General features: G+C 36.8%; 1 long non-coding RNA gene across 2 annotated transcripts in view; it reads right to left on the minus strand.

Annotated features, from left to right (window-relative positions):
- LOC132666826 (uncharacterized) overlaps positions 1–14,976 on the minus strand; it is a 158,923-nt gene extending 143,947 nt beyond the window's left edge. For both annotated transcript variants that reach the window (XR_013555396.1, XR_009604863.2), the window contains exons 1-2: positions 14,890–14,976; positions 8,600–8,714 (exon numbers count right to left, since the gene is read on the minus strand). This is a non-coding gene — a long non-coding RNA (uncharacterized LOC132666826). The remainder of the gene's footprint in view (positions 1–8,599; positions 8,715–14,889) is intronic.
- Positions 14,977–16,004: the final 1,028 nt, after the last annotated feature.

Raw genomic sequence — 16,004 nt, forward strand, 5'->3', positions numbered from 1 at the left:
GAAACTTATAAAACTGAATAGCAAAAAGAAAATAAGAATGAAAAAACATGGAACAGAATAGCCAAGAACTGTGGAACAACTACAAAATGTATAACATATGCATAAAAGGAGTATCAGAACAAAAAGAGAGAAAAAAGAACAGAAGAAATATTTGAAACAATAATGACAAAAAATTTCCCAAAACAAGTGTCAGACTCAAAACCACAGACCCATGAAACTTAGAGAAGATTCATCAGGAAAAATATAAAACAAAAACAAAAATACTACACCTGTACATATTATATTAAAACTGCAAGGGAGCCTGGGTGGCTCAGTTAGTTGGGCAACAGACTCTTGATTTTGGCTCAGAGTCATGGGATAGAGCCCCACATTGGGCTCCATGCTGAGTGTGGAGCCCGCTTAAGATTCTCTCTCCCTCTGCCCCTTCCCCCACTTGTGTGCTCTCTCTCTAAAAAAAACAAAAAAAAAACTGCAGAAAATAAAAGATAAAAAATATTGAAAAAGGTAGAGGAAAACAAATTTTTTTAAGTTTATTTATTTATTTTGAGTGAGAGATAAGAGAGAGTGAGGGAGGAGTAGAGGTTGGGGAAGAAAATCCCAAGCAGATTCCACATTGTCAGCACAGAGCCCAGTGTGTGGCTCGATCGCACAAATTGTGAGATCATGACCTGAGCTGAAATTATGAGTCCGAGACTTAACTAACTGAGCCACCCAGGCACCCAGAAAAGGAAAAATATCTTACCTATGAAAGAACAAAGATAAGAATTACATTCACCTTTTGCCCAGAAACCATGCAAGCAAGAGAAGAGTGGAATAAAATATTTAAAGTATTGAGAGGAAAAAACAACCAACCTAGAATTCTGTACCCTATGAAATTATCCCTCAAAAGTGAAGGAAAGAGTGTTATCACCAAAATAGCAACATGAGATGGACGCAGACAACATCCATCCCTCCACAAAGATCAATAGTTAGCCATCTACAAACAAAAACAGCTCTAGGGGATACATGGAGTCCACTTAAAAAACTTCAGCAACACAGTAGAAAAACAATAGCAAAACAAACAAACAAACAAAAAACAAAATAACTGCACAAAAAGGGAAGAGAAACAGCTTCATTTTGCCAGCACCCACCCCCAACCCCTAGGCTGGCCTTGCTCAGCACCAAGAGGAAACTCCCAGCTAGAGAGTTCCTCCCACTGGAAAAGAGAACAGAGTGAGCTACCAGTTTCCCCAGCCTTTTGGAGCACCACACAAAGGACCCACTATGACTTTACCCCACCCAGAGACTGTCAATGCTGAGATGTATACATGTAGTAGGAAGAACTGAACTTCCAAATGATCTTTCCTAAGGCTGACTCCAACAACCTTCACCACTGAAGAAACCAATGGACAGCCAGCATAGCTGTGGCACACCCGTTGGAAATTAATCTGGTTTTTCCATTTGTGTATGGCAGATGCCCGAGTCTCTCCTGGTTTCTTCCCTCATACCCTTCCCTGACAGAGCCAGAACCTATACCAGCACCCACACCTGCCAAATGAGGCTGCACAAGGGTAAGAGGCTAGGCTAGACCCCTGCAGCTATCCCACAACAATATGCACATCCATGGGGCTAGCCCCTCCAACTGTGCATGTGCAAGGAAACTAAAACCTATCATAGATTTCCAATGCCATGTGCCCATGGGAAGACAGTGTAGCCACAAGGGTATATACTCAGAGCCAAAGATCCTACAGTTGCTTGTGGATCTGGATCAGGCCTTGTCTGTTGTCACTGGTTAGCACCATGGGGCTCACCTCCAGGTAGCCCCTGAAGGGGCTGTGTAATTGTATGTCCCTGACCTGACTTCCAATACTGACCTAAACTTCTGTGTGCCTGTGGTGAGACCCAGCAGCCACAGTAAAGCATGCTAATAGCCAAGTTTTCCTAAGTTGCATTCTCTGTAGCCAGGTCTTGCTGCCTGCTCTGGCTGCCACTATTACATATGTTCTGCAAAAGGCCCCTACCACCACACAGAAACTCACAGCTCTCACAGCCAAGTATGAACACCACTGGCTCCAGTCACTACTACTGCCTGTCTTGGTCCCTAACCATTAGACCTGAATGCACCTCTGAGGACACCAATAGCCCTAGCAGCCACTGAAAACACTCAAAATGCTAGCCAAGGACTAAGGGTTGTCAATGCTATAGATCCCAGTGGCTTGAGCCAAAGATACAACATGCCCTCCTAAATCTGGAGCCACAACACACCCTTGCAGCTAGCATTCTGCACAACTAAACCTGGGGTCACAACATGCTCCAGTGTGCCTCCATCCACAAGTGAGATCTTTCCATTCTAAAGTTAGTCCATAAAGTCTGGAAGACGCAACTGCTTCTTCAAATATGTAGACACCTACACAAAGTTACAAGGATCATGAAGAATCAAGCAAATGTGATACCACCAAGGGAACACAATGAACTTCTAGTAAGTGAAAAGGAGAAAAGGAGATCCAGGACTTGCTTGACATAGAATTCAAAACAAGTGCCATAAAGATTCACAGAGAGCTACAAGAAAACACAGATAAACAGTGTAATGAAATCAGGAAATCAATACAAGAACAAAATGAGAACTTCGACAAAGAGATAGAAAATGTAAAAAAAAAAAAAAAAAAAAAAGGAACCAAATGGAAATTTTGGAGCTTAAGAATATAATAATTGAACTGAAGAGTTCAATAGAGAGTTTCAACTGCACACTTGACTAAGTAGAAAAGAATCAGTGAGCTCAAAGAAAGAGCAATTGAAATTATCCAATCAGAAGAACAAAAAGACAAAAAAGAATGAAAAATAAATAAATATTTTGGGACTCATGGAACACCTTTAACAGAAACAATGTATGCATCATTGGACTCTGAAAAGAACGAGAGGTGGAAACAGTGGTAGAAATCTTGTTTAAAGAAATAAAGGCTGAGAGGTGCCTGGGTGGCTCAGTTGGTTGGGCGTCTGACTTCGGCTCAGGTCATGATCTCAGGGTTTGTGGGCTCAGGCCCTGCATCGGGCTCTGTGCTGACAGCTTGGAGTCTGGAGCCTGCTTTGGATTCTGTGTCTCCCTCTCTCTCTCTGTCCCTTCGCCACTCAGTCTCTGTCAAAAATAAATAAACATTAAAAAAAAAAAAGAAAGAAAGAAAGAAAGAAAGGCTGAGAGCTTCCCAAACCTAGGAGGTATTTGGACATTCAAGGTCATGAATCTAATAGGTCACCGCAAAATTAAATCCAAAACAATTTTCTCCAAAATATATTATAATAAAACTGCCTAAAATCAAAGGGAAAAAGAGAATGAGAATATCAAGAGGAAAAAAAATTGGAAGAGAAAAAAATTCTCATCCAAGAGAGTCTGCAAAGGACTTTCAGGTTTCTCAGCAAGAATCTTGCAGGCTCAGAGACAATGGGATGATATATTCAAAGTGCTAAAAGAAATAAAAAACTGCCAACAAAGAATACTGTAACCAATAAAGTTGTCCTTCAGAAAAGAAGGTGAAATAAAGACTTTCCCAAATAAACAAAAAATGAGGAAAGGCATTACCACTAGATCTGCCTTATAACAATTGCTGACATATTTCTTAAAGCTGAAACAAGAGGCCCCTGGGTGGTTCAGTCAGTGCTGATAGCATGAAGTCTGCCTGGGATTATCTCTCTCTTCTCTCTGCCCCTCCCCTGCTTGTGTTCTCTCTCTCTCTCTCAAAATAAGTAAATCAACTTTTTTTAAAAAGCTGAAACAAAAGGATGATATTAGTAACATGAAAACACATGACACCACACAACACACTGATAAAAAGGTAAAGATATAGTCAGATCCAAAACACTCTCATACTGTATTATGCAGTGTATTAACCACTTAACTCTAGTACATAGGTTAAAAGACAAAAGTATTAGCAATAACTATAGCCATAATAACCTGTTAATAAACAATATAAAAAATTTTAAATTGCTACCGAAAAACAAAATGTGGCAAGGAAGAAAAAGGGGAAAGTTCTGGTATACAATCAAAGATAAGTTGTTGTCAGCCTAAAACAGACTGATTTGTCCATAAGGTATTTCAAGGAAGCTTCAAGGTAACCATAAAAACGGATAGTAGGTACTAACAAGATAAAGATAAGATAATCAAAGTATACCACTACAGAAAATCATCAATTCAAAAAGGAAGACAACAACAGAGGAAGAAAGGAACAAAGGAACTACAATACAGTCAGAAAATAATTAACAAGATGGCAGTACTAAGTCCTTACCCCAATAATTACTTTAAGTGTAAATGGATTAAACTCTGAAGTCAAAGGGTATAGAATGGTGGAACTGATTATTTATTTATTTACTTATTTATTTATTTGACTGAACTGATTTTTAAAAAAATGAGACCCAAACATATGCTGCCTATAAGGTCACACATAGGATCAAAGCGAGGAGGTGGAAAAAGATATTCCATGCAAACAGAAACCAAAAGAGAGGAGGGGTAGCCAAACTTATATTACACAAATATGCTTTAAGTAAAACACTGTGATAAGAGACTAAGGCCATTATAAATTGATAAAGGAGTCAATTCATCAAGAAGATATAAAATTGTAAATATATCTTCACACATCAGAGCACCTAAATATCTTAAGCAAACACAAACAGAGCTGAAGTTAGTAATATACAATACAATAATAGTAGGGGACTTAAATATTCCACTTTCAACAACATTTGGACAATTGAGATGGAAAATAAGTAAGGAAACATTGGACCTGAAATACATTTTAGACCAAATGAAACTAAGAGACACATACAATCCATCTGATAGCAGTAGAATATAAATTTTTCTCAAGTGTACATGGAATATTTTCCAGGATAGAGTATATGTTGTGTCACAAAACAAGTCTCAGGAAATTTTTGAAAATTGAATTATACCAAGTATATTTTCCAACTACGATGGTATGAAAGTAGAAATCAGTAACAGAAGGAAGTTTGGAAAATTCACAAACATGTGGGAACTACACAACACATTCCTGAACAACATATGAATCAATGAAATCAAAGGTAAATCGAAATATATCTTGAAACAAATAAAAATGGAAGCACAACATACCAAAATATATGAGATTTAGCAAAAGCAGTGCTATGAGGGAAATTTATAACAATAAATGCTTACATTAAGTAAACAGAAAGAGTTCAAAGAACCTAGTTTTATATGTCAGTTACCAAGAAAAATAATAACAAGCTACCAAATGAACAGAAGAAAGGAGAAAACAAGGATGAGAGCAGAAATAATTGAAATATAGAACAGAGAAAAATATAAAAGATAGACAAAACCAAAAGCTGGGTTTTTTAAGATAAAATAAATAAACTTTAGATAAATTTACAGAAACAGAGAAACAGAGGACTCAAATAAATTAGAAATTAAAAAGCAGACATTACCATTGATACCACAGTCATTCAGAGGATCATGAGACTACTATCAACAATTATACACCCAAAAATGGACAACCTAGAATAAATGGGTAAATTCCTAGAAACATACAACCTACCAAGTCTGAATCATTAAGAAATAGAATATCTGAACAGACCAATAAAAAGTAAGGACACTGAATCAGTGATCAAAACCTCCCAACAAAGAAAACCTCAGTAACAGATGGCTTCACAGGTGAATTCTACCAAACAGTTAACAAAAAAGTAACACCTGAACATGGTGACAGCTTTATTCTTGAAAATAAAAAGCTTGTGCACAGCAAAGGAAATACTCAACAAAACTAAAAGACAACCTACCGGACAGGAGAAGATATTTGCAAATGACATATTCAATAAAGGGCTAGTCTCCAAAACACATAAAGAACTTATACAATTCAACACACAAAAACAAATAATCCAATTTAAAAGTAGGCAAAAGACATGAAAAGACATTTCTCCAAAGAAGACATATAGACAGTCAAAAGACACATGAAAAGATGCTCAACATCACTCATAATCAGGGAAATGCAAATCAAAACTACAGTGAGATATCACCTTACACATGTTGGTATAGCTAAAATAAAAAACACAAGAAACAACAAGCATTGATGAGGATGTAGAGAAATAGGAACCATGGTGCACTGTTGATGGGGGTGCAAACTGGTGAAACCCCTGTAGAAAACAGTATAGAGCATCCTCAGAAAGTTAAAAATAGAACTACCCTATAATCCAATAATTGCAGTACTAGGTATTTACCCCCCAAAATACAAAAACACTAATTCAAAGGAATACATGCACCTCTATGTTTATTATGGCATTATTTACAATAGCCAAATTATGGAAGCAGACCAAGATGAATGAATAAAGATGTGATATAAATAGGTAATGGAATATTATTCAGCCATAAGAAATAATGAAATCTTGCCATTTGCAATGACATGGATGGAGCTAGAGAGTATAATACTAAGTGAAATAAGCCAGTCAGAGAAAGACAAATACCATATAATTGCACTCCTATGTGGAATTTAAGAAACAAAACAAACAAGCAAAGGGGAGAAAAAAGAAGAAAGACAAACCAAGAAACAGATTCTTAGCTATAGAGAACAAACTGATCGTTAGCAGGGAGAAGGTAAGTAAGGGGAAGGATAAAATAGGCAATGGGGATTAGAGATTACACTTATCACGAGCATTGAGCAATGTATAGAACTGTTGAATCAGTATACTATACACCTGAAATTAATATTACACTGTATGTTAACTATACTGGAATTAAAATTAAAAACTTATTTAAAAATGACAATAGTGACAGTTTTACTTCCTTTCCAGTTTGGATGCCTTTTATTTATTTTTCTTGCCTAATTGCTCTAAGACTTCCAATTCTATGTTGAATAAAAGTGGCAATGATGGGCATCGTTGTCTGTTCCTGATCTTAGAGAAAAGACTTTCAGCTTCTTACCATTGAGTATTAGTTGTGGACTTGTCATGTATAGCCTCTATTATGTTGATGTACATTCCCTCTCCACCCACTTTGTTGAAAGTTTTTACAATAAATTGATGTTGAATTTTGTCAAATGATTTTTCTATATCTATTGAGATGATCATATGATTTTTATCCTTAATTTTGTTGAGGTTGTGTATCACATTGACTGATTTGCTACTGTTGAGCCATCTATTCATCCCTAAAATAAATCTTACACTATCATGGGTATGATCCTTTTTTTTTTTTTTATGAAATTTATTGTCAAATTGTTTCCATATAACACCCAGTGCTCATCCCAACAGGTGCCCTCCTCGATACCCATCACCCACCCACCCTTCCCTCCCACCCCCAATAAACCCTCAGTTTGTTCTCAGTTTTTAGGAGTCTCTTATGTTTTGGCTCCCTCCCTCTCTAACTTTTTTTTTTCCTTCCCCTCCCCCATGGTCTTCTGTTAAGTTTCTCAGGATACACATAAGAGTGGGGGGAAAAAAGTTAGAGAGGGAGAGAGCCAAACCATGAGAGAGTCTTAAAAACTGAGAATAAACTGAGGGTTGATGGGGGGTGGGAGGGAGAGAAGGGTGGGTGATGGGCATTGAGGAGGGCACCTGTTGGGATGAGCACTGGGTGTTGTGTGAAAACCAATTTGACAATAAATTTCATATTAAAAAACAAAAACAACAATAAAAAAGAATCACGGACAAATATTGAACTCCTGTCAATCACATACAGACTGAAGCATCTGGGAGGAAGTATAAATAATGTCTCTAAATTAGTCTGAAATGCATCAAAAAATTGATGGATTGATGGGTGGATAGAGGATGGATCATTGAGTAGATATATATATAATAAAACAAGTATAGTAACACGTTAAGGGGAAGAACCTAAGTAGTGCAGACATGGGTGCCCACTGTAAAAGTTTTCAACATTCTGATTTGTTTGAAAATTTCCAAAATAAAATGCAGGGGTGGGGAAGGATGTCAATGATCCAAACTTCTTTAGGAAATTTATTAAATAATGATACATCCACATAATGGAATGAAGTAAATAATTATAAAAGAATTTTGTTGCTTTAAGGATGCCTGAGGAGGGATGGAGTGGGAATACTTCTGCTTTTTCTATTTGCACAATTCTATTTTTCTGTGCTTATATTACTTTGATAAAAACAAAAGCAAAGAGAAACTTTAAACAAAACAAAAAGTAAATGAAAGAGAAATCATTACTACAGATCCTATGAACATTAAAAAAATATTATGAATAATTCTATGCCCATCAATTTGATAACCTACATAAAATTTAGGAATTCCCTGATAACAGTTTACCAAAACTCACACAAGAATAACAATTTGAATAGGCCAGCATACATTAAAGAAATTGAAATATTAATTAATAACCTCCCAAAAAAGAAAGTTCCAGGCTCAGATGGGTAACTTCCACTCAATTTTGCTGTGAACCTGAAAACATCCTATTTGAAATCCATTAGCTAATTAATTAATTGTAAAAACTTATCTGTATCAGCAGACAGGAAACATCAAGAAATCAAATATTTACTGGGTAAGGAGAGTTTAATGAAGAGGACATTATAAATGTGTGGATGGTGTTTAGGAATGTCAACAAGGGGTGATTTAGTATCTTAGTGCTAATGACAGCGGGAAGTTCTCACTATTCTTTTACCTGAAGAGGAATTCCTAGAATTCAGAGAATGATATATGACAGGAGGTGCAAACAGGTAGAGGGACTTCATTCTCCTCCAATTTCCTGAAGAATTTCTCCAATTTCTCCAATTTTTCTTCCCATTGGTCCAAAAGAAGTAGAAGAAAAGAAAGAATATTGGTAAATTATAAGGCAATACTATAGAAAACAAACACAAAAGAGAAATTCAGTGAAAACAAAAGTCAATTTGAGAAACTCAACAAAATTGATAAACCTCTAGTTAGGCTGATCAGAAAGAAAAGAGAAGACACAAATCACTAACAATAAAAATGAGAGAGGGGACTTTTCTATAAATCCTACAGACATTGAAAGGATGATACAGGGATATTATAAACAATTTTATGCAAATGAATTTTAAAATTTTACTTGAATGGACAAGGAAATACCTTTCCTTGAAAGACAAATTAATAAAATACACTTGAGAGAATATACAGGCCTAGATATCTCCATTATTCAACTCAACCAAACATTTAGGGAATGAGTAATACCTATTCTACACAAACTCTTCCAGAAAACAGAAGAAGAGGGAACACTTCCCAACTTATTTTATAAGGCCAACATTACCTGATACCAAAATCAAAGACATTAACAAGAAAATAAAAATCTAGACCTATGTCTTTTATGGACATAGATGGGAACATTTTCAACAAAATGTTAACAAATTGAATCAAGCAACACTTTTTATTTTTTATTTTTTTAATATGAAATTTATTGTCAAATTGGTTTCCATATAACACCCAGTGCTCATTCTAACAGGTGCCCTCCTCAATACCCATCACCCGCCCTCCTGTCCCTCCCACCCCCCCATCAACACTCAGTTTATTCTCAGTTTTAACACTTTTTAAAAAGTAAGACAACATGACTAAGTGGTGGTAATCTCAAGAATGCAAGTTTGAACATTCAAAACTCAATCAATGTAATTTAACACATTAGCAGAGAGGAAAAACCATAATTATCTAAATGAAGAAAATGTATTTAATAAGATTCCACTTTCATTCACATTAAAAACTTAGCAGATAGGCAATAGAAGGAAATAACCTAAATGTGATAAAGAACATCAATGACAAACCTACACCTAACATAATACTTAATGGACAAAGAATGAATGCTTTCCTTCTAAGAACAGGAACAAGATAAAAATGTCTTCTTTCATTGTTCCTAATCAACATTGTACTGGAAGTCCCAACCAATGCATTAGGGCAAGGAAGAGAAACAAAAGACAATCAGATTGGAAAGAATGAAAGAAATTCTCCCTATTTTCAGACAACATGATTGTCTACATAGAAAACCCCATGAATGTACTAAAATATTTCTAGACTTATTAAATGAGTTAAGCAAAGCACTGAATTCAAGGTCAATATACAAAACTCAGTTGTGTTTCTATATACTAATTATAAACAATTGGATATTGAAATTTTTTAATATTTTATAATAGCATTAAAATGTGTGAAATACTTAAGAATAAATTTAACAAAAATGTGCAAGGTCTATACATTAAAACTATAAAACCAAACATTGCTGACATAATTTAAAGATCACCTGAATAAATAGAAAGTTACACCATGCTCATGGATCAGAAGACTCAATATGGCTATAATATCAGTTCTTCTCAAAATGATATATATATTCAATATAACCCCAATCTAAATTACAGTGGGGACTTTTGCGTAGATGAGCTAATCTTAAAATTTATAGGGAACAGCAAAAGAACAACAATGATCAAAACAATTTTGAAAAATAATAACAAACTTGAAGAACTCACACCACCTGATTTAAAGACTTACTATTTATAATCATTCCAGTGTGAAATTGGTGACAGGATAGGTAACTATAGCAATGAATTCAAATAGGAAGTCTGAAAATAGTACACAAAGGTGGTCAATAGGTAACTGATAACAGTGCAAAAGCCATTCAGTGGAGAATGAATCTTTTGAACCAACTGTACAGGAACAAATGGGCATCCATATAAAAAAACAAAAATGAAACTTGACCTATACATCACATCTTATCTGAAAATTAACTCAAAATATATTATAGATCTAAATGTAAAACTTTTAAAAGAAAATACAGGAACAATATCTTCATGACATGGGGTTAGGCAAAAATTTTTTAACCATGACACCAAAAGCATAATCCATAAAAGAAAAAATCCATAAATTAGTCTTCATCAAAATTTTAAACTTTCTCTGTAAAAGACTGTCAAGAGAATGAAAAGACAAGCCATAGACTAGGAGAAAATATTTGCAAATCATGTATTTAACAAAGGATGTGTATCCAGAATGTTTAACAAACTCTCAAAGTTCAACAATAAGAAAACTTTAATAGATACAAAAATTGAACAGACATTTCACCAAAGAAGATATATAGATGATAAAGATATTCAAAATCTTCAGTTATTATGGAAATACAAATAAAAACCAAAATGTGATACTACTGCACATCTTTGAGAATAACTGAAATTTAAAAAAATAATAAACTAACAATACCATATTCTGATGGAAATGTAGAGCACCTATAAATGTTATACACTGCTAGTGAGAATTTAAAGTGCTACATCCAGGGTGCCTGGGTGGCTCAGTTGGGTAAGTGTCAGACTCTTGATTTTGGCTCAGGTCATGATCTCAAGGTGGTGGGATCAAGCCTCTGATTGGGCCTCCACATGGCATATGGAGCCTGCTTGAGATTCTGTCTCTCTTCCTCTTTCTATGCCCCTCCCCTGCTCTCTTCCTCTCTCAAAATAAATAATATTAAAAAAAAATAAAAGTATAAAGTGCTACAGCCATGTTGAAAATCAGCTCGTGGAGGCGGCTGGGTGGCACGGTGGGTTAAGCATCCGACTTCAGCTCAGATCATGTTCTCGTAGTTCATGAGTTTGAGCTCCACATAGGGCTCTGTGCTGACAGCTCAGAGCCTGGAACCTGCTTTGGATTCTGTGTCTCCCTCTCTCTCTACCCCTTGCGCTCTCTCTCTCTCTCTCTCTCTTTCTCTCTCTCTCAAAAATAAGCATTTAAAAAAAGAAAAAAAGAAAATCAGCTTGTGAATTTCTTTTAAAATTTTTTTTTAATTTTTTTTTTAACATTTATTCATTTTTGAGAGACACAAAGAGACAGAGCGTTAGCGGGGGAGGGGCAGAAAGAGAGGGAAACAGAATCCGAAGCAGGCTCCAGGCTCTGAGTTGTCAGCACAGAGCCAGACGTGGGGCTCGAACTCAGGAACCCAGGAACCAACCGTGAGATCATGACCTGAACTGTAGTCAGACGCCCATCTGACTGAGCCACCCAGGCTCAGAAACCCAGGCTGAGAAAAATATGTCATATTTAAAGGATTTACATGCAGTGTGATCTCATTATATGGAAGTTTAGAAAAGCCAAAACCATAAATAGGAGGCAGATGAGGGATAAGTGGGTGGGGTAAGGGGGTTGAGTGAAATCCCAATGGAACATTTCAGGATGATGGAGAAGTTCTATATCATGATTTTGGTTGTCTTGTGGTTGTTACACAATTGAACGCATTTGTCAAAATTCATCAATTTAATTAATTTTACCTTGTACAAATCTTACTTCAACCAGGCTGAAAAAACAAAAGGTTTATTTATGGACTACCCACTAACTGGGCCATAACCACACCCTAAAATGTGATGCACAAAGTTTTCAAATCCCACTAGCACCATAATTCTTTCTTCATGGTAGGCAGTATAAGGTACATCAATTTATCTCTTATTCTTGTGGTTATATTCCAATATATGCCAGACCACAAGATCTCTAAACACATCACTAATTTATTAGGTTCCTTATCTTTTGCAGAGTTTATCTCCTACTCTCTGCCACGTATATGTGTCATCAAGGTATCTAGAATGCTTGATATTTCCTGCCCTCTAGGTCTATTAGCATAATATCATCAATATGATAAGCCACCTTGTTGGTCTATGGGATATCAGAATAATGAATTTCCCTTCAGTTTACATTATGACAGTGAGCAGAAGCATGAGAGAAAGGATATACAACCTCAAAGAGGCAAATTACTTTGAGTACTTTTGTTTTCAAGAATGGGGAATTTTTTTAATCTAGTTTAATGCTGTATATCATATGGCAGGAAATAAACAAATGAAATTAGCATTTTCATCTTAATAAATTTGGATATCTTTGACAGAAGTGTTCAAAGAGTGGTCTCAGGACCAGCAAGATTACTATCACCTAGAACCTGTTAGAAATGGAAATTCTTAGGTTTTACCCCAGACCTGCTAAATCAGAAATTCTAGGGATGGAACCCAGGAATCTGTGTTTTAATGACCCTGCGGTGATTCTGATGCTTACTAAAGTTCAATTACAACTCATCTACAGGTATTCTCCATGAATCATCTGGATTTTGCAATAGCAGAATTAAGATTAAGAGGCTATTTAAATTGGGATATAGTGGAAATCACTATCATACATATTTCAAGTCTTTGAAATCTCTGAAATTCACCCAGGGCTCCATTATTGATTTTGGTTTATACTGTTTTTTTATGGAATGAACAAGAAAATAGGCACATTTCCAGGCCCTTCCACCTCATCTTTTCACCAGAGAACAAAAGTGAAGATTCTGTCAGATACTAATTATATATATAATTAAGTATATTCTTCTCTATATACATTCTTGGCCTGGGGGAAAAACTGTGGTCCTACTGGCCTCACTGGGACAGACTTGGACCAAGATTCTTCAATTACCTGACTTTCTTAAACTTCCACTCTAACTGGCAGACCATGGTGGGGTTTCAGGTCACTTGGAAGCCACTATCGAATAATCTACAAGAGATCTGGATATCCATTTCTCCCAATGTCCAGTCGCCCTGATGAATGCACAGGTATTTTTAGGAAAGCCTGGGGGGAGAATGACAAAATATGTCTAGGGCCACCTTGCAGCGTCCTTCCTTTAAGAGAATGTTTTTTCCTTCATTCTAGAAGCTTGGGTCTGGGAACTGCCTTAGGTGTAGGCACTAATATTAGACATGGATCCCCACCACAATGATTTAGGTTGGATTTCTGCCCACCAAAATTAGAATTTTTCCTCTGATATACATTATATCCTTGATATGCTTCCCATCAATTTCATTTGTAGCAGTTAGATCAATTAGCCATTATTGTAGATCCATGGCTACCACTCATCCTGTGGCTTCTTTGTAATTCTGCCCAACTTGCCTCTGCCACTTAAGCACCATCAACTGCCATCTGCCACTTCTAGGTGCAACATTTTCCACCATCACCTCTGGCCTATAGATGTCAGTCACATAGAATTTTTCAAAAATGCTGGTTCTCCTTTGCTAGCTAAATGCCTCCATTAAAGGAACATCCTATAGGCCCTGCCAGGGAAGGAGAAGGGGAGAAGGAGGGAGAAAGAGACCTGATTAGAAGCTAACTAATCAAGTTGTACTCAATAGGTACATTTCAACTTTTTTATTTTCCTGAGCCATTAGGGAAGTATTAGAATCTCTCTAACTCCAGGTCACTATTGAGTCCAGGTTTCAATTACTCAATCTAGTAGACTCAAGCCAACACATTAAATTCCAAATCACAAATGTATACATCTATTCCAATAAATACAGCCTAAACAACCCTTATGTTTCATTTTTATTGGCCTCATACCCTTAAAATACATTCCCATACATTCCCCCCAAGCTCTAGCAGATAAAAACTGGCAAGATCTTATAACTCTTTTGGTGGATAGGCTATCTCCTACAAAAATAGGTTTTGTGTTCCTCCATCTGGGTTCTACTGGGATCTAATTCTCATATGGGCCTGGAGGCAATCAGGGCTGGTAGGAACATATAGCTGAGGAGAACCAGTATCCTTTTATTAGCAAATTCCTTGGGCACATTCATAGAGGACACTTATGTATGGGAAGGGGTTGCCTAATGGCAAGAGTTCAGGGGGATTTGGAGGTTTAAACTTCTTAGCCTTCTCTGTGTCTGCCCAAATGGCCCCATTCCTTATCGTGGGGTCCCACTTATTCCCCACAAATGCCATTAACTTAAAGACCCATAGGGCTATACACCCTTTGGTGCTGCAATTCTGCAACCCATACATCATCAGGCTCCCAGGGTTTGTACCTCAGCCATATCTGCTGTGTGTCTGCAAAATATGAACTTCTATAAAGCTTCCAAACTTTCTAATTGTCTGAGTGTGTTCTGAGTAAATAGTGATAATAATCACAATCTTCAATTTCTCCTTTTCTCTTTTTACATTTTCTAATGCCAACAGAAACAGCCAGCTGACCTTACAATCCTTAGTATCACTGCTGCCATAATGACCAGGGCCATTTGATCTCCCCATTGCTAGTCCTCCACCTGTACTTCATCTCATGCCACCACTGGGAATTTGAGTGACTGTGATGTCACAATATGCTACAGCTGACCAGAGTCTTATTTCCTCCTAGCAAAGTTGTTGTATAGCCCTCTAATATATGAGCAAACCAATGCCAGAATTACATTTTGAGGGTTTTGTTCCCAGGGCCATTCCTGGTACCAATTACTATGTCAATCAGATGTTATAGACATCATACTCAAATGGAGTATTTGAGGGAAGTTTAATAAAAAAAAGAACTACTTCAAAAGATTTGAACAAAAACAGAGATACAGGGGCGCCTGGGTGGCTCAGCCGGTTAAGCCTCTAACTTCAGCTCATTTCATTATCTCATAGCTCCTGGGTTCGAGCCCCACGTCGGGCTCTGTGCTGACAGCTCAGAGCCTGGAGCCTACTTCATACTCTGTGTCTCCCTCTCTCTCTTCCCCTCCCCTGCTCACACTCTGTCTCTCTCTCTCTCTCAAAAATAAATAAACATAATTTTTTTTCAAAAACATAGATACATAGAGGATAAATGATTAATAGATAAATAGATGAGTAGATAGATAATTGATGAATAGATAAATAGACAGATGGATGGCATGGGAGTAGTTTAGATAAACCCATTAGGAATAATGAAGTATCTCATTTCAACATACAACATACAACAATAGACAGCCATTACCACTCCTAGCTTTCAAGGAGCAAGTTCTATTACAGGAAAGCAGAGAGAATAGCTATATGGAGAGAGCTATATAGAAAGAACTGTGGCCTTGACAGGCTGATACAGCCAAATCATGTGGTCCTGAATGGAGCTGGAAGATAAACAGCCCAACTTCACTCTTTTGGTGTTTCACAAGCAATTTCCTTGACACAGAACAGATGGCTTACCTTCTTAGGAGCAGGGCAGCAGGGAAAAGAGTGGAGAGAGGACCTGGAGGCCCAACAAAAGATACCCAGAACACTGTGAAATAAAAACCTTTCCTTGACGTTATCACTAGAAAATCGCCACCCAGAGCCAGACAACAAGGTGAAGCAGGTCAAGGAGG

Source organism: Panthera onca, chromosome B2, assembly GCF_046562875.1.
Source record: "Panthera onca isolate mPanOnc1 chromosome B2, mPanOnc1 haplotype 2, whole genome shotgun sequence".
In the NCBI taxonomy this organism is placed as follows: Eukaryota; Metazoa; Chordata; class Mammalia; order Carnivora; family Felidae; genus Panthera; species Panthera onca.